Source organism: Sus scrofa, chromosome 6 (genome assembly GCF_054392235.1).
Source record: "Sus scrofa isolate SSC_HxYL_T2T_F1_AM1 chromosome 6, Sscrofa_HxYL_maternal_Yorkshire_Landrace_v2.0, whole genome shotgun sequence".
NCBI classification, from domain to species: domain Eukaryota; kingdom Metazoa; phylum Chordata; class Mammalia; order Artiodactyla; family Suidae; genus Sus; species Sus scrofa.
This window is the reverse complement of record NC_139388.1, coordinates 78,796,963-78,823,346: the sequence shown is the minus strand read 5'-3', so window position 1 is coordinate 78,823,346 and position 26,384 is coordinate 78,796,963. Positions and strand designations below refer to the sequence as shown.

The 26,384-nt window shown below is 52.8% G+C and overlaps 1 protein-coding gene across 5 annotated transcripts in view; it reads right to left on the bottom strand.

Moving 5' to 3' along the window:
- The window catches only part of KAZN (kazrin, periplakin interacting protein), a 1,160,468-nt gene that overhangs the window by 103,516 nt on the left and 1,030,568 nt on the right, over positions 1–26,384 (bottom strand). The gene's annotated exons all lie outside the window — the stretch shown is intronic.

Genomic DNA, 26,384 nt, shown 5'->3' with positions numbered 1-26,384 from the left:
TGACCCTGGACCACTGGATAATCCAAGAGAATGCCCCATCCTACGATCCTTAACCCAATCACATCTGTAGAGTCCCTTCAGCCATACAAAGCAATATAGTCACAGGATCCAGAGATCAGAATGTGGACACTGGGCGGGGGTGAGGGGGTGGGGAGCCATTACCCAGCCTGCCACATGCTGAGATTGTCATTCCCTCCACAAGCACCCCCAGGGTCTAGACCTGCAGGCAGGAAGCAGTCCAGCTGGACAAGGCAGACTTTGGGTATCCTGCAACCAACGGGAAGGCCCACGGGGAGAGGGCGTGGGGGTGGGGAGGGCCAGGGCAGCGTGCCCACAAGCTTCTAGCTCAGGCCTGGCTCCGGATGGGGCTACATCCACAGGCTCGTTCCTCGAAGAGCAGAATTACTTTTAAGTTCTAAAAATACCACCTCATTGCTAAACAAACACCGGGGCTCTTGTGAAATAAAGCAACAACATGAAACGCCTGGCAAGGGGGCCCGGAGACTCTGATCTGCGAGCAGCCAAAGCCATTTCCGAAGTCCTCTTGGATCTCAAGGCCAAGGTCAGGCTCTGGACGGGGGCCAGTGCCTGGGGCTGAAGGCACGGGGTGGGAGGAAACCCTGGAGAAAGGGAGTGATCGAATGCTCGGGATGCCTTAGGGGAGGGGCCTTCAGGGCTACCCGGTTCTGGCCTCTGAACAACCCTGCAAAGGGAGCATTTTCATGTCCATTGTCCTAGCAGTAAGATGAAAGCTCAGAGAGGCTAAGTAACTTGCCTAAAGTCACCCAGCAGCAAGATCTAAGAATCGCTATCTTTTCTATTTTACCACCCAAATTGCCACCAGGTTCAACACACGAAATTGACAAATATTTGCTGCAGTTGCTCCCAACAGGATTCAAGGTGCTTGAAAGTGCAAGTCCTTGAGCCCAAGAGCCTGGGTTCTGCATCCAGACTCTCCCAAGCTGGAAATCTTTGCCTCTCTGGGCCTTGGTTTCCTCATCGATAAAGTGGAGCCAATGAAAGCACCTGCCTCGTGGGGTGTCGTGAGGATTTAATGCACTAAATCAGGTACGGTGTTTGGACAGGAACAGACCTATGCCCTGAGGAAGCCAGTTTCCTGCTTATTCCAAACCTCCAGAGTCTCCACCCCACCCACAGCCCCCGTCCCCTGGGTAGGATCTCTCTGGCTGTTTTGCCACTGGAAGTTAGCGACACCCTTATCATCTCTGGGCTGATACCGAGAGAAGAAGCAGAGAGGGCTCAGGTGCCCACACCGCAGATAAGCCCCAGGCCTGTGCTGCCCAATCTTTGGAGCACCTTTTAGCCACAAAACCATAAGACCCATTGGCAAATCAGTCAACTGACATCTGGAGGGTGGTGGGGGGTACCTGCCTCTGCTTCTGCCCGCTGTTACCTGGGGAAGCTTCTGCGGAAGCCTTCTTGGGTGCTGGCAGGTGAGTGAGGATGGGGCGAAAGAGTCATAGGAGCCTGGAGCCCCACCTGGTTCCTGAGCAGACTCCACAGGCCTACTTCCTGTCAGCCTCATTCCAAACTATATACTCTCAACCTCAGGCTCACTGCTGGGTAACAATTTGCTGTGTGCTTAGCCTGTCCAGGCGCCAAGTCCCAAATGCCTGACACACATTATTGCAATAATAAGCCCCATGAGTTAGAAAGAACTATGCCCATTTCACTGATGAGGAAGGGGAACTGAGAGGTTAAGTAACTTGCCCAAAGTCACACAGCAATGAATGAGGAGGCCCGCCCGATGCCTTTGCTCTGGGAGCCCCCCTGGACCCCAGGTGCCTAGGGTCCTGGTGGGCCCATGAGGCTCTGAGCTCTGATGCTAATCCCCAGCTCAGGGCCTGGTCCTACAGCCTTGGGGGGCTGACGCAGGTCAGCATCCGTCCACTCGCCATCCATTCTCCCAGCACAGAGAAGCCGCCACCTTCTAACCGTGTGTCACTGGGGATGGAGCAGAAGTCAGACACGGCCCCTCTGCCCTCCTGCAGCTGACAGCAAATAACTAAGAATCAAATACGGAACGTTGTCAGAAATTGTGGAAAACGCCAGCGAAAGCGCTGGAGGCTGACACTGAGAATAACTGCAGGTTGGGGATGAGGGGGGGACAGGACAGGGGCCCTTGGTAGAGGAAGCTCTGAGGACCTTTTTGAGCAGGTGAGGTTTCAGCTGGGAGCGTGAAGGCTGAGGAGGCAGGAGTGCCAAGAGGCAGGAACACTAGGAAAGAACAGCCCACAGAGCGAAAAGGGACCCCAGGAACAAATGGCCTGAGGGCATCTGAGGAGCTGACAGGGCGGAGGGACCGAGCTGGGGACAAGCGCCAGGTCACACAGAGCAAATGCACCTCCCTCCCAGGGCCTCACACGAAAGGCTCTGGGATGCAGGGAGGTGGGGCTTCCATGTCCCACATTTTCTCTGGATGCGATCTCTGGAAGGCCAGCCTCTCCTCGGGGACGGGGAGAGGCTGTCGGAGGGCAGGCAGGCAGGGCTGGGGAGCAGCGCCTCGCCCAGCATCTCCCTGCCTGCTCTGCACGCTCCTTGGAGGGCACTGGCTACCAAGCACGTTGCTACAAGCCTTCTCCCGGCCCCAGGGTGGCAGAGGCAGGGCAGCTCTGTCTCCCTCTGAAACCCAGAGGGGAGGGCGGGAGGGGATCTGGCAGCTTTCTCAGCATCTCCTTTGAGCCTTCTCTACTCCAGGAGCAGCCGCTGGAGGTCAGGCCCCAAGCTGGGTCCTGACTCAGCCACACACCCAGGGTGTTAAAATGCAGCTGCCAGAGAAGGACCCAGGAGCAAAAGCAAAGGTGTGAGTCACGGCACCTGCCAGTCTGAGTGGAGGGACGTGCATGGGAGAAGGAGGAGGGGAGGCAGGCAGGGGGAGAGAGAGAGGACCTGGCTTTAAAGGGAAGAGGGGGAAAGCCAGCCTGCGACTGCAGGGCAGAGGCGCTGGACATTGGGGGTGGGGGCTGGGGTTTGGGGAAAGGGTGGGGTTGAGGCACAAAGACCGAGAGTGCTGACCCCGTCCTGCCATTAGCAAGAAACTGAACACTGGAGTTCCTGTTGAGGTGTAGCAGAAACAAATCTGACTAGGAACCATGAGGTTGCGGGTTCCATCCCTGGCCTTGCTCAGTGGGTTAAGGATCTGGCGTTGTCGGGAGCTGTGGTGTAGGTCGAAGATGCAGCTCGGATCTGGCCATTGCTGTGGCTGTGGTGTAGGCTGGCATCTGCAGCTCCAATTCGACCTGGGAACCTCCATATGCCATGGGTGGCCAGACCTGCTCATTTTCCAAGACAAGGTAGAAATCCACACTGTGGATAATTTCCAACTTTTTTTTTTTGAGCCACATCCCTTCCACAGTTGCAACCTACACCAAAGCTGCAGCAACACTGGATCCTTAACCCACTGTGCTGGGCCCAGGGATCGAACCTGAGCCTCAGCAGTGAAATGAGCCAGTGCAGGGACAATGCTGGGTCCTGAACCTATTGTGCCACAGTGGGAACTATAAATTTCCAACTTTTTTTTTTTAATTAAAAAAAATTTTTTTTTGTCTTCTTAGAGCCATACCCACGGCACATGGAGGTTCCCAGGCTAGGGGTCGAATCAGAGCTGTAGCCTCTGGCCTACACCACAGCTACAGCAACACAGGGTCTGAGCTGCATCTGTGACCTGCACCACAGCTCACGGCAACGCTGGATCCTTAGCCCACTGAGCGAGACCAGGGATTGAACCTGAGTCCTCATGGATGCTAGTCAGATTCATTTCTGCTAAGCCACGACGGGAACTCCAATTTCCAACTTTTAAATAGTGGCAACACACTCAAACACGTAAAAGTAACATGCAGGCTCAAGAGAACATAGCTGTGGGTCACCAGTTTCCCAGCCTGGGATAAATGAAAGTAAATAAAAATAGGTGATTGTGCCTGGGATGCCCAAAGGTGCTTGAGCTGGGCAGAGAGGGCTTCGGGCAAGAGGGGCACATGACGGTGAAGGCAAGAAAAGAGAAGCAAGCAGCAGAATTGGTGAAGGAGAAGAGCATCCCGCCCCGGCCCCCTCTGCCGGCCCCTGCTTTATTCTCCGAGCAGCTGGTGGGAGTGTGTGTGCTGGATGCAGCCACCTTCTGACAGCAAACAATGGGCTCTGGTCTAACAGCACTGGGACGGGGAGCAGGGGATGCCAGCCTGGCTCTGCAGGAAAGTCCGTGGAAAAGTCACGTGAGCTCCCAGGCTGAGGTTTCCTTGCCACCAAACAGGACAGACAGGCCCAGCCCAGCGCTGGCGCCTCCAAGGATCCTGGGAGGATCACACCTGAAGGCGCTGCATGGGGCTCAGGTCTCGCTTTAAAGACCCACGACCCCATTTTCCAGCTCCTCCCTCCCTGTCCAGGCAGCTGCCCTTTCCAGGCCTCTGGGCCACCTTCTATGGTCAAGTGCATGGGCCCAAGCCCCCGCCTTCCCTGATGACTCAGCCTCCTCCTGCTGCACAACGAGACCCCCCCCTTTGCTGCTAAGCACTGCTGTGGCAGTGCTGGCCTTGGTGACCCACGGCCTGCTCCGTACTGGGTCTGAAGCATGGCAGGGGCTGGGGGCCACTCAGTTGTGTGGGCTGCTTGTCCCTAGGGCAGCTGGCTGAAGGGACAGCCCTCCCCATTGCTTCTGTGTCTCACAGTCTTATTATATTCACTTTGCAGATGAATCAACTGATTCTCAGAGGGGCTGAGGGACTGGTCCAAGGTCCTGCAGATACTATGCAGCAGAGCCAGGACTTGAACCCAGGACCCGAACCCAGGACCCAAGACCCCAATTTCCACCCGGGACTCCCACCCTCCTGCCAAGAGGAGGCCCGATGACAAGAGACAAGTGACAATCCACAGCCTGAGAGGAGGGGAAAGAGAAATGAGCAAAACCAAAAAGACTGTACAACCTTTTTTCCCCAGGTACAAAACTGAATATTCCCAGGGCAACATGGAGTCATTAAGAGATGCTCAACTGTGCTCTTCTGAGCCTGGCCTGGCTGGGGTGCACGAGGCTCTGGGAAAGCTTGCTGTCCCAGGTACAGTCACACGTGGGGACCCCAAGAGCTCAGGCAAGGAGAGGCAGTCTTGTAGGCAGCAGTACCTTGGGGGTCAGGGGGGCCGAGGCCAGCAGGCCCCTGGTGGGAGCTGCACATCTCACCTACCCAGGCCCAGGGTGGCCCTGCCGGCTAAGCAAGAGCTGCAGGTAATGATCAGAACACAACACATGGGATGGAGTTTACAAATCCAATCAGCACCGCATCTGGACTGAACTTGTAACCCCGGGTTATTGGATTTTCCAGCATCAGGAAAACCAGAGCCTGGGACAGCAATGCTGCGCACAGCGTGTCATTACTCTAAGTGCAGCCACCCCGTTTCTAATTACAATTCCCTCCAGCAGCACTGGGCAGGGCTGAGCCGCTGGGCAGAGCACTTTCCTTAAGTAAGTCCCAGCTCTGCTCCCGCTGGCCGGAGCCCGCTGGGCAGGCTGGGGAAGGAAACGGGGCTGCACCGTCCCTCCCCTCAGGGGTGGGGAGGAAGCCAGGAGGAAGAGAAGGAGGGGTCGGTGTAGGACCCTAGTTAAGGAGCCTGAGGCCAGAGGCGAGGAGGAAACAGTCCCTGCCGGCTGCTCCTGCTTCCTCTGAAGGGGAACCACCTGCCCTCGTTCCCCTCCTCCCCCGGGCCGGGCCCGGCCCTCATGCTCATAGCTGGCTTCCCTGCCTCCACTCAGCACCCCCAGGCTGGCTTTCTAAATCCCCATCTGATTCCGACACTCCCTGTCTGAAGCCTGCCATGGCTCCCTAGTGCCCTCAGGCTGGAGCAGAATGACTCTGCACCAGGTACCCAAGCCCCAACCCTGGGAGCTGTCCTCTTCTTTCTCCCACATCTGCCGGAAAGTCCTGTGGACTCTCACACCTCTCCTTCGGGAGGCCTGCAACAGCCTTTCACGACCCCTCACCCCCTCCTGCTATTCTCAATGCTGCAGCCAGAGGGGCTGCCTCAAAAGGCGTCAGATGGGGCTGCTTCCTCACTTCAAATCTGCACACCCTGCCCTCTGTATAATAAAGTCCAAACTCCTCTCTAGAACTGCAAAGCCCCACATGTATGGCCTGCATCCCATCCCCCCCCCCTGCCCTGGCCCTGCGACCTCTGTTTGGGGTTAAAGGTCTCTGCTCCAGAGAGGCTTTCTCTGGCCACGGCCTGCAAAGGACCCACATACCCCACCCCCCGCCCCATGTCTTCCACCCCACCCCCACCCACTCCTATACATTCACTCTTATCTTTTTCTTGTCCATCACTAAGTTATTACTTGGTTCCTCTCTGCGCTGCCGGGCAGGGAGGAGGCTGCTGAGTTTGTTCTCTCTCTATGATGCCCTCAGCACCTCACCCTGGGCCTGGCATGTGGCCAGGGGTCAGTCGATATTTCTGGAACGAATGACTGCCTGCATTTCTGAGAGCTGGCAGAGTGTGGAGTAAATTGAGTAGAGAAAAGGAGCAGCAGCCACTGCTGACTGAGGACTTAGTAACTCCAACGACTTAGCTGGGTGCGTGTGGGCAGGGCATATGGGACCAGCCAGCCAGGGCCCGTCAGAGCCCCCTCCGGCCCCCAGCACACAGCGGTCTCTGGAGTGAGATTCTGGATTGAGCTCCTTTCCTGAAGTGACATCAAAAGAAGATGACAGTTTATCCCCTTGAGGTCCTGCGGGCCTTATTCATGGAGGGATGGGGGCACCATGCTGGACTTCCCTCCCATCCCACTCCGCCACGCGAAGAGGCCACTGGCTCCTTCGGTGACCCTTGCTCACGCTGGCACCAAGCGGGCCCGTGGAACCCTTGGAACGTGCCAAGAAAAGCTGCGGGTCAGCACTTTCCGGGATTTGCTGCCTTAATATTAAAATATTCATAAAGAGAATACCGCTGTGCAGGAGCGGCCTATGTGCAACCGAGGATTCACATCTACTCCAGGCGCCTGGCCAGTGCGGGGGGGCACATAATGCAAAAGTGGGGCCGTCAAACTGCCAGAGCCCCCAAGACAGGCACCCAGGCTGGGTCCATCCTGAGAGCACCATATCCCCAACAGCTTGCTACGGCTGTGCTTTACTCTGCACTGCCAGCGACGAGATACCATCATCGAACACACAGCCCCGACTCAAGGGTCCCCCATCTTTGGCTTCCATGGCTTTTTCATGCTCCCATCTAAGATCCAGGATCACCAGCAGCAATGAACTCTCGTGGCTCCTGATTCTCCTTTAATCTGGGAGGTGCCCTTGCTGTGGGTCTTTCATGATGTGGAAGCTACCCTGCCCCCAACCTGCCTAATCCATAGGTGATGCTGTGTCCTCACCGTGTATCCTATTACGAGGGTCATAATGTCAGTTCATCCATTACTGATGATTTCCAATTAAATCTACGCTTATTAACAAGCGTTCATCTTTTCCCCCTTAATCTCTCTCATTCTTCTTTTGGATGTATACACTATCCCATCATTGTCAGCAGGAGCCTCTTGGAGCCAGGGCCTGGGTCATTCTGACTGTCTCTGGATGTACCCCTGCTTTCTAGCTTGACAAGATGTTCTGGTCACACTTTGGGACTTTCCATGGCCCCCCACCTGGAATCCTCCACCTGTCTAAGGCGCCCTGGCTCCTTCTCATGGGAAAGAGCATTGAGAAACAGCTGCAGGTGCTAGGGGTCGCAGGCACTGCTATACTGGGTGAGTGGGGGTAAGGGTGTCCCTGCTTCTTTGCCCCCCCCCATGGTTGCGACTTATAAATCCTATGTGTCATCAAAAATGCATACTGATGCCCTGACTCTAATCCGACACCGTCCTCTGTTCCATATTCCCTTCTCTCAGGACAGAACCCTGGTACCTAACAGCATATATCTATTCATTTCCTCTAGTTCATAACAACAAAATAATTCTAAGATTATCACACCCAAAACACTGTCAACAAATCTACTAGATCAACTTCAAGATTTGCTTCCTGCTCTGAAGCCTCTGAATGTTTTCTACAGAGTGCACAGTGGCTTGTTTCGTCCGGTATTTTCATCAACCATGTGTGAGCCCTAGTCCCTGCGGACGAGCCCAAAGAGCTTAGTTGTGTGATTCGGAATTTCTGCCAACCTGAGAGGTGAGCGGTGATATTTCGGGGTGGCTTTAATTTGCATTTTTTAACCTACTGCATCCTCTCTCAACCCTGGGACCTAGGTTCTGGTTGTGGGGCCAAGCCCAGGGCTCATCCTGGATGTGCTACACTGGGCATCCCAGATGGGGTGAAGGTCAGGGGTATACAACCTCACCGGGCCCACCCGGTGCAGTCAGACGGTGCTCAAGGTGAACCTGGCACCTGGCGTGGGTGGAGGAGTGTCCTGGGGTCTAGAGAAACCTCAGAAACATGTCCCGCTCATTTTTGGAGGAAAAAGAGGCTCGCAGCTGCCTTCAACAAGCAAAAGGAATGTCCTAGTCCTTTTGTTCTGATGATCACGGACAAACGCCCTCAACAGAGCGCTAGGCCGGAGGCCGAGGGTACTGGCTGGAGGGTGCCTGTGCGGCTGCGTTACAGATGGGGGCTTCTTTTTCCTGAGTCAGCACCTGCACTTTCCATGCCAGGTTTCTGGGCCACAGGAAGATGTGTTGAGGAATTCAGGTGGTGGAAGGATCCAACCTCCCTGCTGTTAAACAGCCACCCTCTCCTGGATGGCCCCTGTGCCAGGCGCCCCACTTGGCCTTGGGATGCTGAAAATGGTAGTCCTGGTTCAGAGGGGACAAGCCAGGAGGCCCTGTCCCATCCCTCCCAAGCCCAAGCCTGCCCATCCTCTGCCAAACCTACATTTTATGGGCTCAGGGAAACTTCAAGTGTCAACAGATGGGTGTGGTCTTTATGGTATAATGGTTAGGACGTAGGATCTGCAGCCAGAATGGGCTGGAGTGCTGATCCTGGCTCCACTGTCCAGCAGCTTTGTATCCCATGTAATTTCCTTCCACCTAGACCCTCAGTACCTCCCTGTAAAGGCGGGGTGAGAACAGAACCCACCTCACAGGCCGGCTGTGACAGGTATGTAGACAGCCTGGCACACAGTAGGCATTCAATAAACATTAACTCCCCCCAGGGGACAGTGCCATTCTAGACTTTAGCTGGCTGACCAGGATAAGCCTCTTCTAAGGGTGCTTCACTTCCCACTTTCTCCAAGTGAGAAAGGTGTCCTGAACAGGTCACAATATCTGGGGCATCACAATTTGAGCAAACTTAGGGTATGGAATGAAACACAGCAAAAAGGTATCACTGTACCTGTTCCACCCTACAATTCTGAAGACGAAACCAAGACGGAATTCTCTTTGTGCCAACCACAGCCAGCCAAGATGGCCATGGCTCACACCCAGGACCACCAAGGACAGCTGCATAGCTGGGGCACTGCCTGAAAGTGCCTGGTAGGTAAGCTGAGTGGCAGATAAGACCCAGCTGGTGTTCTGCTTTTTCGATGGTGCAGGTTAGGGCAGGGCTGCAGCCACCTGAGCAAAGGCACCTCTATGCTCCCTCATCAAACCCAGCAACAGGGCTGCAATCCCTGGAATCTTGTCACACACAAGGGCCGCCCACCAGTCGCCAGGTTAAGAGACAGTAGGCCCGTGTCTAATGTGAGGGGGCGCCTTTTCCTCATTAGTCTACGTGCTTCCTTTTTCTTAATTTTTTATTTTTTTTAGGACTGCACCGGAAGCATATGGAAGTGTCCAAACCAGGGGTTGGATTGGAGCTGCAGCTGCCAGCCTATGACACAGCCGAAGCAACACTGGATCTGAGCCACATTTTCACCTATGCCACAGCCTGCTGCAACACTGGATCCTTAACCCACTGGGCGAGGCCAGGGAGACTAGATGGGTTCTTAACCCGCTGAGCCACAATGGGAACTCCGACATGCCTTTTTGAAATTTGCACAAAGACCATGATAAGCTAGTGGGAATCCCGTTAAAAACATGTATCTACAAGCCGTTGACTGGTGACTGGCCTAAATATCTTGAGAGCTTTCAGGTGCAGAGATGCGCTACTGGGTTCAAGATGCCATTAAAAAACTCAGAAACTTCTTTTAGGATCGGAGACAGTAAAAAGTGAAGAAACCGCAGGGAGCACCCAGGGTTGGGAGTCAGGACCCGGGTCCCAGCTGCAGCTCCAAGCTTAGAGCTGGGCATGTCCCTTCCCCACACGGGGCCTGGCCTACAGCTCCTGGCCACGTCCCCCCTCTCTCTGGGGACAAAAGAGCTTGCCCAGCACCTCAGACCCCACTGTTTCCCGGGGAAGGCTGCTCTGACCCTTGCTGGACCCTGACCGTCCAGAACAGCCTGCTCCCCTGTGAGACATGGGGCCCTGTGGGTGGGGAACGATGGTTGCCTGGAAATACCACCTCATCAAGACCTCACGGGCTCCTGCAGAGGCTGACACGGAAGCCACACAGGCTGGCAGACAGGAGCCTTCTCCAGCCAACCTGCCTCCCTCCTCCTTCCTCTGGGAACCGCCATCCAAAAGCGTCAACTGAGGATTTGCTTTGTGATTTAACAGCTTCCTTTTCCACCTCTGCTCCCTCCTGCCTAACAGGCCATTGAAATGGTTTCTGCGATGTCCCAGGCCTCTCTGTCATGGTGGAGACTGAAGTTGTTCAGGTCCCTAAAGAATAGAGTGGCCCTGGGGGCCCTCGTAAATCATGATGCTGAACCGGCGGGCGGCCTCGGAGCACACAGATGGACCTGGGGCCGAAGAAGGATGCGCTCTGAGCAATGGGGTCAGGGTGCGGCTGGAGACGTGTTACTCCTGTCACCTCATGGTCACCTGTGTATACTATGAGCATCCTTCACCCTCCACACCTTGGCTTATCCCCGATACCTGTTCACCTACTCAGATCCTGTCGGTTGGTCAAAGGCTATAGATCCTGTCTGTCTGGAACAGCCCCAGTTTGCTCCTATTGTCCCAGGACTTTTTTCTTTTTGCGTCATTTAAAAAACCTTTATTGAAGTATGGTGGATATATAACATGTTACAGGTGTACAATATAGTAATTCACAATTTTTAAAGGTTATATTCCATTTATAGTTATTCTAAAACACTAGCTATATTCCCTATGTTGTACACTACATTCTTCTAGCTTATTTTATACATGATAGCATTTTTTAATTCAAAGGACAGCTTTTTTATGATTACCCAAATGACACCCTGCTGTTAAAATTTGGAAAATATAGAAAAACAAAAACTGGAAGATAAACGGTCCCAGAACAACTCTTAGTAGGCCCCCTTTCTCTTGCAAAACAATCCCAGTTTGGACAATAATTTATAGTCTCTGTGAACTTAGTCAAAGAATAATAAAATAAGAGCAACTGATATTTAATATTTACTGTTCCAACCTCTTTCTATGAATCATCCCATGTATCACCCACAACTCCTGGGTAGGTGCTATTATGATGCCACTGGGGACATTCTACCAATGGGGAAGGAGAATGGAGCAACTTGTCCAAGTTCAAGTGCAGGAGACCCCAAGCCTGGTCCTGACTCTACCACCCACGTGACCTTGGGCATGTCACATGACCTCTCTTACGTTCCTCACCTGGAGAAGAGGAGAAGAGAAAGGATCTTTGTAGGACGGCGGGAGGATTACATGAGGTATTTGCTTTTCCAGCTGAGGTCACATTGTAGGCATTCAGGAAAGGACGGCTCCCTTCCACTATTCATCTCTTTCCTGAGAACATGGGCTGAACCTAGAACCACAGAGGGTCCCTTCCCTTCCCTATATAAATATCTCCTAATTGCTTGGTTTGAATAGAAGAACCTCTGCTGGGCCTGCTCTTGGCACTCATGTAGAGCATTATGCGGCTGAACATAACACTGACCTCTCCCTACACTTCCCACCCCCAAACAGTCACCCTCTTCTCCATTTATTGCTAACACACCATGAACAGCAATGAGACCACTGTGCCTTGGCAACCTATCTCCCTTCTAGAAGCAGCTCAGAAAAGCCACCTCTGCCTGGGAGAGTCCCCACATTTGCAGGGCACTCCCCCCCGCCACCAGCCCCCACAGCAAGCAGAGTCTCCAGCCCACACAAACCCCACAATGGCTGGTGGCCATCAATCACCAACATGAAACTGCCCTGTAAGTCCCCTGGCAGCCTGGGGCGGGGCTGGTGATCTGCATTCCAGAAGAGGAGGAAGAAGAAACCCTCTCAGATGAAGAGAAATCCAACAGAAGAAGATCTTCCCTGGTGGGTATGGAAGATCCCCAAAAGGAGAAAGGGGGACTGTTTACCAGTTTCGCATCTCAAAAGGGGACAATACAGTCCCATCCATTGGATCACACACCCCCATCCTCCTCCCAGATCATACAGATCAAACTTCCAGGTGCTTTTGATAATCAGAACATCACCAACCAGCCAAGTCTTTCTCCATCTGGACCCGGTGTCTCTAACAGGCAGGTAAGAGTGTTGTTCCCATCCACTGAGCTTTGCAGCCCCCAGACTCTGGAGAAGTCACTCACCCACGAGCTATGGGCCATGAACATCTAGAAGCAGTGTTCTGATTCCATTCTGATTCTGGCCCTGTCAGCAAAGTGCAGTGACCAAGGCAAGAGAGAGGCCTTCAGCAAGAACGGGCCACAGCTGGGAAGGGGAGGAGGCGGGAAGCCCTTGGGGAGACAGACTTTGCCTGGAATAGAAACTGCCCTCAAGACACATACCTCTCACCAGGTGTGAGGCTTAAATGATGCTGGCAACACTCAGCTCTGCCCAGGTGAGGGGCCAAGAGGGCTGGCGCTGGCAGGACAATGCCAAGCCGGCCCCATGTGGTCCTGGGCAGTGTGTGAGCTTTTGGCCTCTGCGGTGATTCTCCAAAGCCACATTCCACTGGGAGTTCCAGCCAGGAAATGGCCCTGCTTTGGCAAGAGTGGCCCAAGCCCCTGGCCCCCCTCTCTCTGGGTACCACCCATGGCCATCGCAGCCTGTTCCGCTCCTGAAGGATGTGGTTCTCCCCAAATCTGCAGTCACCTGAACTAGGAAGAGGAAAGGGGTACGCCTTTGCTTTTTCTCCACTGACGCCATTGCCTGGCCTGGGCCTTGGTGATGATTCAGGGGCAGGGAACATGATGCCCTCAAAGGTCATTCTGGCAGGAGACAAAGGTCGGAGCTCAGGATGGCACCAATGGGTCAGGTAACCAGCAAAGCCAGGCTGAGGGATGCCACCCATGCACAGGACCTTCCAGATGGTGGCAGATGTGGGGTGTGAGCCTGCCCCCTGCTCTCTGCCCATGCTCTGCACACCTACTGGGTTCCAGCTCTGTGTCACCTCTGCTCTGTCCCACTTCCCTGGCCTTGCTCACTCCTCAGCAGCAGGAACAGGACAACCACAGAGACAAACACACCTCAGCCCCTGACCTCGAGGCGCTCCCAGCCCTAAAGTGCTGAGTCAACAGCCACCTCCCCGAGGAAGGAACAGTCCCCAAAGCCCCATGTTGTTTTTCATCATCTGCCTTCCCCTCAGGCCCATTTATGAGTCCCTTGCCATGTGCTGGGTCCACTACCGAACCCTGGGTGGGAGAGGGGAACATGAGCAGCAGCAGGATGGCTGAGGCTTGCCTAGAGTTGGATCTATCCAGCCCGTCTCCAAGGCAGCAAGGCGGTGAAACCACGCAGAGACTCGTGGTCCAGCCTCTTCCTGGAGGGCCTGGCGGGGGTGGGGGGATAACAGACCGCTCCTGGGCCACCCCTCTCCTTCCTCCTAAGCCCATGGGTTCTTGCAAAAGACCTTTCTCTCCTTGGGCACCACTCTGCTGGCAAGGCCTGAATCAGAAAGATTCTTCTAGATCTTCACGGTGCAGAGCTCCTGGGTGAGCAGCTTCTCAGGACTTCAGGATGCGAAGGCTGGTGGCTAAGGGCTGCCTGTCGGCACTGGGGTGTAGGTCCTGAAGTTTCTCTCTGGGCTGGGGTGAGGGTGGCCCAGCTGGTGTGACACGGGGACAAGTTGTCCTAGCACCACTTCTGCAGTCAGCTGGCGGCGTCAGGCTGCTGTCTGGCTTTCTCAGAGGTTGGGTTGCTCCCCCACCCCCTCCACCCCATACAGAGGTATTTCCCCTGCATTCTGAGAACACTGCTCACGGGACCTGACAGCAGGGCCTCGTAGACATTCTCAGCCCAGTCCTTTTTTTTTTTTTGGTCTTTTTAGGGCCACACTGCAGCAATATGGAGGTTCCCAGGCTAGGAGTCGATCAGAACCACAGATGCCAGCCTACACCACTGCCACAGCAACACCAGATCTGAGCTGCGTCTAAGCCCTACACCACAGCTCATGGCAACGCTGGATCCTTAACCAACTGAGTGAGCCCGGGGATTGAACCCACGTCTCATGGATCCTAGTTGGGTTTGTTACCACGGAGCCATGACAGGACCTCCTTAACCCTCCATTTTCCAGATGAGGCTGGGGGCCACACACTTGGAGCCCTGGCTCCTGACTGCCCCTCTCTGACCTGCCCCACTGCCTCAGATGCGCAGGCCCAGCCTGTCCCTGAGGTGCACGTCACAAATGATTCACCATTAGCAACCTGTTAGCCATGTAAACAAACAGCAGCAGACTCCCCATGCACCAGTGTGGGGCGCTGGCCAAAGGCCACAGGTCCCAGAGGCAGGCCCGCCCCTCCTCGGCTTGCACCCCACCTCTAGCAGCTCACTCCTCTGACGCTCCCATCTTCTCATCTGGAAAATGGGGCACAGCCTCTCTGAGATCATTCATGGGATTTATATAGCCCATGCATTCCTGGCCCAAAGAGATAGTCAATAAACATATAAAAACTATTAGTTATCTATGCATTAAATAAGCATTAATTTTTAAAATATTATGGGACCATTGGACTTGAATCTCCAGCTTCTCCAGACCACAGTGCCTGGCCCTGAGCTGTCTCTGCCTGTTTCTGGAGACCCAGGAGTCTCCGGGTGCTGGGGACCCGACAGGACAGGGCTCTGCCCACCTGGGGCCGGGTCCCCTCTATGACCCACTGAGGCCAGCACGCAGGCTAAACTGGAGGCCACCTGAGCGTGGCTGGTGGGGCACTGAAAGGTCCCTGTTCCAAAACACGCCATGCCTGGACTGCTAAGCCACCATGCCCTCTTTAAAACACCTTAACTGATCATCCACGGCACACAATAAGCTGCACCTACGTAACATGGACCATTCAATACAACCTGACAGATGTGAACACCTGGAAAACCATCACTCCAATCAAGACAGAAACATATCCATCACCCCCCAACGTTTTCTCTTCCCCTTTGGGAGCCACACGCCTGCCCACCTCCCATCCCCAGGCAACCACTGATCTTTCTGTCCCGAGAGATTCATTTCCATTTCCTAAAGTTTCACGTAAATGGAACCACACAGGACACACTTTTTTTCTCTCTGGACTCTGTCACTCAGCGTAATGATTTTGACATGATCCCCCGCGATGCCGCGTATCTCAATAGGGTGTTGCTTCAACGCCGAGTAGGATTCCACTGTAGGATGTACCAGTTTGTTTATTCCTTCATCTGTTGATGGACTTTTGGGCCGCTTCCAGTTTGGGGCTATTACAAATAAAGCTGCCAGGACCATTTGTGTACACGTCTTTGTGTGGATACATACTTCCTAGGTGAGTGAAGAGCTGGGACTGGAATGGCTGGGTCCTGTCTCCTCTCACTGTAACACTTCCCTGTCCCCATAGTAGCGTAATCTCCTAACACACACGATTGAGTTTTCCTATGTTCCTTGTTTGTTGCTGGCCTTGTCCCTCTCCTGTGTGGCAGATGGTATTTTTGCAAAGATGGACACAATAATGTTTCCTATACATGTTTTTTTTTGTTTTTTGTTTTTTGTTTTTTTTTTAACAGTGTAAAGTCTGGCTGGCCTTGTAGGTGGCTTATTAGCAACAGAATCTGGCAGAAATGATGCTAAGTGGTCTTAGAGACCAAGAAGCCTCAGAGCTTGGTTCTGGATTTCCTGGAACCCTATCTGTGGGATCCCCAGCCTGTGTGGGAGGTCTGCCTACCATGCGGGGAGGGGCGGCGGGGGGTGGGGGTGGGGGCACAAAGAGGCCCTGGCTGTCAGCCCCACAGGGCACCACACATGTGAGTGAAGCTGTCTTGGACCCTCCAGTGGAAAAGCCAACCACAGCAGGACCCCCCAGCCCCCACCCACCATGTGGAACTGAACAATTGCCCAGCTGAGCCCTGCCAAGTCCCTGACAAGTCCCTGACACACAAAATCATGGGAGAGAAGAAAAATGCTGGTTGTTTTGTGCCAGTAAGATGTGGGAGCTGTTTGTTAGTCAGCAGATTCATGAGAAACACATCTTCTGCGCTGCTCACAGATATACCCTAAGGGCCCAGAACAATGCCTGGCCAAGAGCAGGACCTCAACAAGGGATTACTGAATGACTGAGCGGGATTCTATGTAAGACTTTATCAACACTGAAGAGATGCCTACTGATCTGAAATGAACACTGGTACAGTCGGGAGTAGGGGATGTGTGTGTCAGGCATGCGACTTCAAGTTCAAGCATGGAGACCTGCCTGCTGTATTGACCCTCTTGGAGCCGTGGCTTCCTCAACTGTAGAGTCAGGCTAAGCCCACCTACCACATGGACTTGTTCTAAGGAGAGTGGGAAGATTAGGGGTGCGCAGGGCTCGGTGCAGGGCTGGCCCGGGAGAGGGCTTGCTGAGTGAAACTGCTGCCTGCCTCAGCTCCCCCCCCCCCCGCCCCCCGCCACCTCCCATTTCACTCAAGGCCCACAAAGCCTTGCTTCCTCCTTTCCTGTCCAACCATCCCAAGAGGCAGCTCACCCAGGAAGGAACTCCACCCGCAGACCCCTGTCTGAGGCCAGGCCAGCATCCCCTGGGGAGACAACCAGGGCTGAAGAGAATCACGGCAAGGCCACGTCAGACTTGACCCCGTGTCCCTGGCCACCCTGGGTCAGACACCCCCCCACCTCCGCCCAGGGCTCATGCCAAAGTGATTCTCCTAGGACAGAAGCCAGCATGGCTTTCATGTCCTGCCACGGGTTCAAGGCCACGTCCTGACCCCATCACCGCAAGATGCACAATGAGGAGGACAAGGCTCCAAAGAGGGGCTCGGGTGATGTCTTTGGAAAGGCAGCTTGAGAGCTTGGCTTTTCTCACACGGAGCTCTGTGCTCCTCCTTCCAGCTGGTCCATCTCTGAGCCTTCCTGGGAAGGGTGTGGGGATCAACTGAAAGCAGCAGCTCCAGATCGGCAGCCTGGAGGCCACTGGCACGTCTCGGGGCTGACGTGTGTTCACTGCGCAGGTTGGGGGGTGGGGAGCGGGAGAAGCTCTTGGCTCGTGAGTCTGAGGACCAGGCTTAAAGCCTCTAGTCCCTGGGACAAGCTCCAGAGCAAAGACTGGGAACAAATCCACAAATCCCAGTGCCTCAAAGGACCTCTGAATGACATCCAAAACGGCTGTGCGTCCACACCCAGCTCTCTTCCTCTCCCTCTACTCTTCCTGGCTTGACCCTCTTCCTCGCTGCTGCTACGACCACTCCTAAGACCCCAGGATCCAGAGAGTATCTGCTAAGAACAGAGGTTTGGAAACCAGAGTTCCTGGAGATCAAGTCTTGGCTCTGAAGTCTGCCAGCCAGGGGACTAGAAAAATCCTTAGCCTCTCACCCCCATTTTGCAGATGGGGAAACTGAGGCTAATAAACAAGGGCTGTTGGGAGGATTAATGGGCTCATGCAGGCAGAGCAATGAGAGTGCCGGCACAGTCCAAGTGATACATAGATGTCAGCTGAGATGATTATTATCAAAAGCGATTTACTACATGCTCACACTCAGTCACTCTACCTACAAAATGGGTGTATCACTTTTTTTTTTTCCTACATAGGGAAGAGAAGTTGGGCTCTGGTCCCCGCTGCCAACACAAGTATCAGATACCCGTAGGGTGAGTCCTGGACGGTGCCTATATTTTCAAACTAACCCGTCGTTCCACTTTTCTCGGGATAAAGGAAAGACGACCATAATCAGAACATTAATACCTGTTGAGAACTGGACCCAAAGTTATCAAAGGAGGTCCCAAGAAAGGCAGTTGTTTGAGAGGCCACGGAGCAGATCTGGTCTAAACAGGCGGGCAGGGTAACAAAGGGGGCCTTTGGGGAGGGGACTGCACTGGCTGCCTTTCCAGTTCAGAGAGTTAAGGGCCCAGGGAGCAAATCCCTGGAGGAGGATGAGGAGAGAGGACCTGCCACTCAGGGACAAAAACCTATAAAAAGCAAAGTTGTCAAAAGGGACAAGAGGATGCCAGGTGTTGGAAGTCACCAGAACCCTGGATTCTAAGCACATTCTGGATATGACCTTATTTAAAACGCTCTCCGTGGTGGATCCACAGTCAGAGCTGCCAATGAGCCCCGCCTCCTGGCAACCAAAGCCTTGCGGAGTCTCCGCCCACCTGATGCTGGGCTTGGTCATGTGACTTGCTCTAACCAATGAAACATCAGCAAACAGGACACACAGGTGGCTTGAAAAGCGCACCTACTGAGTACTGCAGTGTCTAAGATGCTGGTGACGGGGCGGGGGAGCTGGAGATAGAGGGACTCTGCAATGCTTCTGGAAATCTCAAGCTACCCCAAAGGAGAAAATATTCGTTAAAAAAAACATGTGCACTGGCGCTTGTTCTCTTTGGGGGGGAATCCAGCCGCCATGTGAAGCAGTTAACATGCCAGAGACACGCAGCCCAGCCAGGGCTGCCACAGAACAGCACAGATTCTGGACACCTCTTAACCTGACCTTGGGTGATTCACCTGGATCAAATCTGGAGTCTAAAAAGCTTTCAAGGGGGATCTGTTAAAAAACTGTTGGTAGTCTATTAGGAAGACGTGCTTGTTTGTAGAGTGAAAACTCTCTGGAGGCTTCCACCAAATTCTAAGATGTATCAGCTAAGAGTCTTCGACCTCAGGGCCATGGGGCGGAGGGGCTGGCTCCGGGTGGGCCTCCCTCAGCAGTTCCCTGGGCATCAGGCTGGACAGCCAAAGAAACAGTGGTACCTTCTGCATCTGACTCACTTATTAAAGAGGAGCACATAAATTCAACCCAGGGCGACAGACTGGCTAGAAAAGGAACAGGTCTTTGATGCAGGGAATGAGACAAAGAGTGGAGTGCGGATGGGAAACATTAAGCTGCTTTTCAAACCCACACCGTGCTGGAGACAAGGATGTGTGTGTGAGAAAGCAGGTGGGCAGGGCCACCCCAGCGTTGGTGACACACCATCCTATTCAGTAGCCATTCGGGCCACCTCCTACTACCCCAGTGCCTGCCAGGCCTGATTTCACTTGCAAAGGCAGCTAGGGCATCGCCACACTTGCTAAGAACAAAAGGACACTGTTGTCCTCGGCTGCTCAAGGCCTATGACTTTCTCTGCATCCTTGAACCCTTCAAAGCGGAATATCTGTGGCACAGATTCTCATCTGTAGGCCTGGCTGGTCATTAAAAAATACATTCAACCGGTAGTTCCCATCGTGGCTCAGCAGTTAACGAACCTGACTAGTATCCATGAGCATGTGGGTTTTGATCCCTGGCCTTGCTCAGTGGGTTAAGGATCTGGCGTTGCCACGAGCTGTGATGTAGGTCGCAAATGCAGTTCAGATCCTGCATGGCTGTGACTGTGGCGTAGGCTGGCAGCTGTAGCTCCGATTTGGCCCCTAGCCTGGGAACGTCCATATGCCGACAGTGAGGCCCTAAAAAGACCAAAAAAAAAAAAAAAAAAAAAAAAAATCGACCAACTTGTAGTGAGTACATTGTGGGTTTCAGGCATGTCGCGGGGTTCTGGGCAGGGCCTTGGTCCGATGCGCCTCCCAACTATCTGAGCCACAGGCCTGGGTTCTATGGTGGGGAAGTTTTCAGGAAACATTTGTGGAATGAGCCATATAAATAATAAGGCTCTGTTCCTTCCAGGAGCTCAGCTTAAGACAGGTGACTCATTCTGAGGCAGGGAAAAGGCCCCAGCAGGGCCTATTCCTTGTGTTCCAGAGAGGAAACTTGGGCATCGTTTCTTGTCTGATGTGCTCACCCATCATCTGCTTTGTTCAGATAATGAGGCTGAATCTGTGCCGGGCCTGCAGGAGCCTGGCAGGTGGCCGACCCGGCAGGAAACAGGCGTCCCCCAGGGTGTGCCAAGTCTGGAGGGAGGGTGGCATCCGGGCTGCAAAGTACAGGGAGGAGGGGCCCTTGTTACTTTCCTCCTCCTGTCCTAACAAATGACTGCAAAATTAGTACCTTACAGTTCTCAGGGTCAGAGTCTGAAAGGAGTTTCAAGGGGCTACCATCAAGATATGGGCTACATTCCTTCTGGAGGCTCTGAGAGAGAATCTGTTTAGCTTTTCCAGTTTCCAGGGGCCACAGACATTCCTTGGCTCGTGCTGGCTTCCTCCACCTCCAAAGCCAGCACCTGTGGGTTCAGTCCTCACATTGAATCTCTAGCCTCGGTTCTGTGGTCACATCACTTTCTCTGACTCTGACTCTTTTGCCTCTGACTGCACTTTGAAGATCTCTTAGGATTACTTGGGGCCCGCTGCATAATCCCTCCCCCCATCTCAAGGATGTCTGATGAACACCCTTCATTCTCCTTTGCCATGGAACCTACCGTATTCACCCTCTCTAGGAATTAGAATGCAGACATCTTGGGAGTGAAGGGGTGTGAGTCTGCCGAGCACAAGTCCTGAACCCACCCAGCAGAGAAGGTCCAGAAAGGTTCCTGGAGAAAGCAGAGCCTGAAGTGGGACCCGGAGGAAGAGGGACCATCAGGAGGCTAGGGGAGAAGAGAGAGCAAACACAAAGGGCCAGAGGACAGAGAAGGGAGAGGATGTGAGGGCACATCTGGGGACCACATGGACATAACAACCTGCACGTCCACACGTTAGGAGAGAGACAAGGCTGAAAAGGCAAGGAGAGAAATGGGGACAACTTAACCAGCCCAGTCCTCATACGCCTTCCTCCTGCTCAAAACCTCCATGGTCCCTGAACTCCAGGGTATATAGCGCTTGGGGTTCACGGTGATCATCGCCTACCTTCCTCCTACTGCGAAGTCTTCCCACCCGCCCATACATAAGCTGGCCTTCTTGCCTCTGCTCAAGCTATGTCCCTGGAAATAATTACCTTCTCTGTCCATACCGGCATCTCCTAAGGGTTCCAGAGCCACCCCTGCTCTAACCAGGTACTGCTGTGTAATCTTGGCACATCCACAGCCCACTTCATGTGTGCAGAGGGCTGAACAAGTGCTCAGTAAAAGAGGACTGAACCTTTTATGTCCTTACGGTGTGTGCCATATAAAAAGCCCTCAAAAATGCTAGCAGTCACCATCACTCACACCACTGATAACATTTCAGGGAGTCCAAGAGGAAAATTATTTTCATAATAATATTCTGATGCTACTTGCCTTTTTCTGCTGGGTTAGTGTTTGCACCATTGGTGCAAAGCCGTGCTGGGTAAAATGCTAATATCTTAGCAGAAACGGTAACAGTGATATCGGACTGTATTACTAGTCTCTATGTTCTTTCCATCATGCACTCAGAGTTGGAAAAAAGCAGAGTTTTACTTAAGAATATACTTGATGAAGCAGTAAAAAAAAAAAAAATTCTATTAAAACTTCATCCCCAAATACATATCTTTTAATACAATGGGAAGTTCACTTAAAACTCTTTTGCTGCATACCAAAGCGCAAAGTCTGTCCTGAGAAAAATCATTTGTGGGACTTTTTAAAAATTTTTTTTAATTTAATTTTTTGCTTTTTAGGGCTACACTTGCAGCATATGGAGGTTCCCAGGCTAGGGATTGAACTGGAGCTGCAGCTGCTGGTCTGCACCACAGCCACAGAAATGCCAGATCCAAGCTGCATCTGCAACCTATACCACAGCTCACAGCCATGCCAGATCCTTAATCCACTGAGACCAGGAGTCAAACCCACATCCTCATGGATACTAGTTGGATTTGTTACCGCTGAGCCACAAAGGGAAATCCCTTGTGACTGTTTGAGTTGCTAGCTAAACTAGCCAACTTTTTTTGTACCACACCACCTGTACTGGAAAGAATGACTAATGTAAGAACCCAGAATTGGGCAAACTACTGAACTAAGTTCACATATGAAGTAAGTAAGCCTGTTCTTCCAGGAAAACAAGTGACAGTATTTGTTGCCAGTAACAAAACTGGAACTTTTGAGTCAGAATTTGGGCAACCCAGATCTGCCACTATGACTTTAACAGCTCCTCAAGATGTAAAGACTTTTTTCTTTTTTTTTTTTGCCCTAAAAAGGGCTGCACTTGCGCCATATGGAGGTTCCCAGGCTAGGGGTCTAATTGGAGCTACAGCTATGCCACAGCCACAGCAACGCCATATCCAAGCCACATCTGCGAACTACACCACAGCTCATGTTAAGGCTGGATCCTTAACCCACTGAGCGAGGCCAGGGATCAAACCCACAAGCTCATGTTTCCTAGTTGGATTTGTTTCCGCTTTGCCACGATGGGAACTCCAGAAATTTTTCAAATGATCAATGTTAGTTGTTAAAAAATCATGTGTGGGCATACCCATTCAAAGTGCCCATTAGACCAGTGGTTTCCTCCAACCTACAGAGCACAAAACCTTCACTGGATAAGGTTTCAGATTCCACACTGCAGCAAAACTCTAAGAAAGCACCGTGGGGTGAGTTCTCGTATGGTGTCAAAGAAAAATATCCAATATTATCCAATGAAGCAATTAATACACTCCCCCCTCTTCCAGCTACACATTTGTGTGATACTAGAGTTTCAAACAAAACAACAAATCACAGCAGCCTGACTGAAGGAGCAGATATGAGAATTCAGCAGTCTTCTAAGAAGTCAGACATTAAAAAATTCCTGCAAAATTGTGAAACGATGCTGCTCTTCTCCCTCAACTCCTTTTGTTTGGGAAAATACAAACAAAATAAGATAAAAAAATAATGTTAAATACGTAATGGGCTTACTGCTGTTACTTTAAAGTAAATTGCTGAAGATTTGGACATGTTTTCCATTTCAACTTCTAAAATTATAAATATTGATTGATGTAAACCATATAAACAAAAGCTCTGTGGGGTCATCAATTTTGTAAGAGTGTAAAGTGGTCCAGAGACCAGACAGAGAAATGCTGTCCTAAGAAAATAAACAGATTTACCAGATCTTTATAGTGTAGTGTTACATTACAGCAAGAATAAAAAGAAAAGTGGAAACGACTTAAATGTCCAATAACAGGAAAGCGGCAAAATAAATTATGGTGCCTCCATTTGGTAGAACATTATGGAGTCATTAAAAATTATGTTTTCAAGGAGTATTTATTGTTGTGGGAAAACGCTTGACACGCTCAACATGCCGTTAAGTGATTAAAAACGGGAAGAAGCAAATTTTCATGATCATTGTTTCTGCAATGCCCTGATTCTTGGAGAAATCAATGGGACTCAGGGGCCTGGGGAAATCAAGACACCCCGAAGGGGTCCCAAGGGTGACAAGCTCACCACATGTGTAGGGCTGGGTCATGCTGGGACGCTGGGTGTGTAAGTTTATACCCCCTTCTTTATTGAACAGTCACTCAGAGCTTCTGCCTTTAAACTCATGGTGAGACCAAAATCCGAAGCCAAACATCCCCAGACCCATGCCCACAGAAACAAAGGAATCTTCTAAACCCCCATTTCCCCCAGACTTGATTCTTTTCATTGCTTTGATATTGGAACCACGGGCTGATGTTTCGGGTGTTTTCTTGGGTTCCTAATCCTCTCATGTGCTAAAAAAATTCCAGTTTCAGCCAACCCCAAACCAAAGTCTGAGGGTGGGTGGGTGGGGACCCCCCAAAGTGGGTGCCTTTGGGGCCTCTGCATTTTCCCACCGCAAGGACGCTGGTTGTTAACAAGTGTCGCCCAGCACCTGCTGCCTACTTGGCGTGGGCATGCACTCTCATCCTTCTCATTATGGGCATATAAATCCCTTTTCATGCCCCAGCCTCCTCCTGCCCACATCTGTCCGCAATTTATTCACCATGTGCTGTGGCTGCGGAGGGAGCATCTTATTTGTGACTTTGTAGAAGATGGTCAGGATGCTCAAGGCCACCTGCTGAAGGTGCCACCTCACTGCTTTCTGGGAAAGCTGCTACCTTGAGCTTAGGTGGGCTCAGGCGGTCTAAGGCCTGGGCCACCTCAAATGGGAATCAGGTGACCCACAGCTCCCAGCTGATTTGAGGACATCGGCCAAGACCGCTCCCATCTGATCATCATTAGGTCGCTGCACGAATCGTACGTGGCTCTGGGTATGTACCTCTCATTTAATCCTCAGGCCAACCCTGTGAAGTAGCCACTATTATTGACCCCAATTATAAGGAAGACAGGTAGCGTTACTGTTACCTTCTGCAAGGGAACTTCCGTTCTGAGAGGTTAAGGAATTTGCCCCAGGGCCCACCGCTAGGAAGTGATAGAGCTGGGACCCAAGCCTGGTCTGATTCTGGTCTGCTGTCCCCATGACTGAGCTAGAACGGCCTCCCGCCTCTCTGGTCCAGGCCGACTTCGTTCCTGGTGTTCTCATCGAGTGGGAAGATGAGATGTTCTGTGCCGTGGAAAAGGTTTCGGACGCTGCTGCTAATTAGCCCTGTCACCCTGGCCAGCTTCCCCTCCCTGAAGCTCATTCAGCCGTCTGTCTCCACCTGTGAAAGGGGTTAACACCTTCTGCAGGCCTGGGGTGAATAGAGATCAAGGGCTTTGAACAGTGCTGACACACAGTAGGTGCTCGAAAGCTTCCCTTTAAGGGAAACCGACAGGTCCTTATTGACGAGCTTGTTGTTCCTGCAAAGGAGCCACCCCATCAGGGGGAATCCCTGGGTCCCTGAGCAAGGCCCCGGAGACCTCTGGTGATACGTGAGAACTCTTATGGCACAGAGCTGCAAAGAGATGCCTGAATAGCCCTGGGCCCCGTGGGCTAAATGGAGAAGGCTGCACAGCATGGTAACGGCCTTCGCAGACCTGATCTTGTTTAATTCACCGTTACTGTCCCATCACTCAGATCAGAAAGCTGAGGTCTGGAGAAGGCAGGCTGCCTGTTCCAGGGGCTGGGGAGTCGGGTGCAGGGGGCGGGGGCGCGTAAACCAGCCTCTGCTCACTCCCTGCACACTGCCCTGGGCCAGGAACAGCAGGAAGGTACCGCTCCCTCCCCTCAGGTCCAGAAGGGGGATCTGGGTGAGGTCCTTTGCCTGGCCCAGGACAGGGAGGGTAAGGTTCTCTGTCCAGGAATAAACACCAGCAAAGAGGCTGAAACAGCCCCACAGGATCGCAAATCGCAGTGAGACCAAAGGACATGAGCTCACACGGCCCGGGCCCAGCAACGCTGCTTACGGCAGAGTCCCACGACCTGGGTCTTCCTCCTGAGACCCCTGGGAGTGCAGGCAGGGGCTCGCACAGATCTGCCTAGACTGCTGGCTGGTCGCATGGAGAGAGCGTGCGTGCTGGGCACAGTGACTTCTGATCACGCAGCGTCTGCTGGACTGTGACACAGACCTCCCACCCGCTTTGGCCTGAAGAGACCACCCAGAACACTGTCTGAGTGGCCTCACCAGGAACAAAACCCCAACAGAAAGGGGTCGACCCAGCTTTCAGAGCAACGTGCTGCTGAGAATGCATAAAGGGGCCGCCAGCAGGGCCCAGGGCCTTCCTGGGCTTCCTGGGGGATGGGCCATGGGGTGTGGGACAGGGAGCCAGCCTAGCCCGGGTCCTGCGACACCTTTCACACCTCTGGTCAGGGAACCCCGTGCGAGCAGGGCCGACGAACCTCCCAGCAAAATCCACTCTCTCTTCACCTCCGGTCGGCCTGGAAACCTGGACATGGACACCCAGCTAAAACGATATGTCCCAGACTCCCTGCAGCCAGGCAGGGCCACAAGATCATGTTCTTGCCAGAGGAATCCCTGGTCCTCAATCTGAGCTCTTTCCTTGAGCCTGTCGCAGGTCGAGGGGAGCAGAGATGCCCACCAGCCTGAACTGCCCCCCAGGATGGTAATGGAAGAGAGAGACAAAAAGGTTCTTGTTCTTTTTTTTTCATGGCCACACCCGCAGCACATGGAAGTTCCAAGGCTAGGGGTTGAAACGGATCTGAAGTTGCCACCCTACACCACGGACATAGCCACGTGGGATCCGAGTTGCATCTGGCAATGCCAGATCCTTAACTCACTGAGTGAACCAGGGATCGAATCTGCATCCTCATAGACACTATGTCGGGTTCTTAACCCACCGAGCCACAGCGGGAACTCCAAAACAGATTCTTTAAGCCACTCTGTTTCAGGGTCTTTGCTCCAAGCCCCAAATCAACCACCATA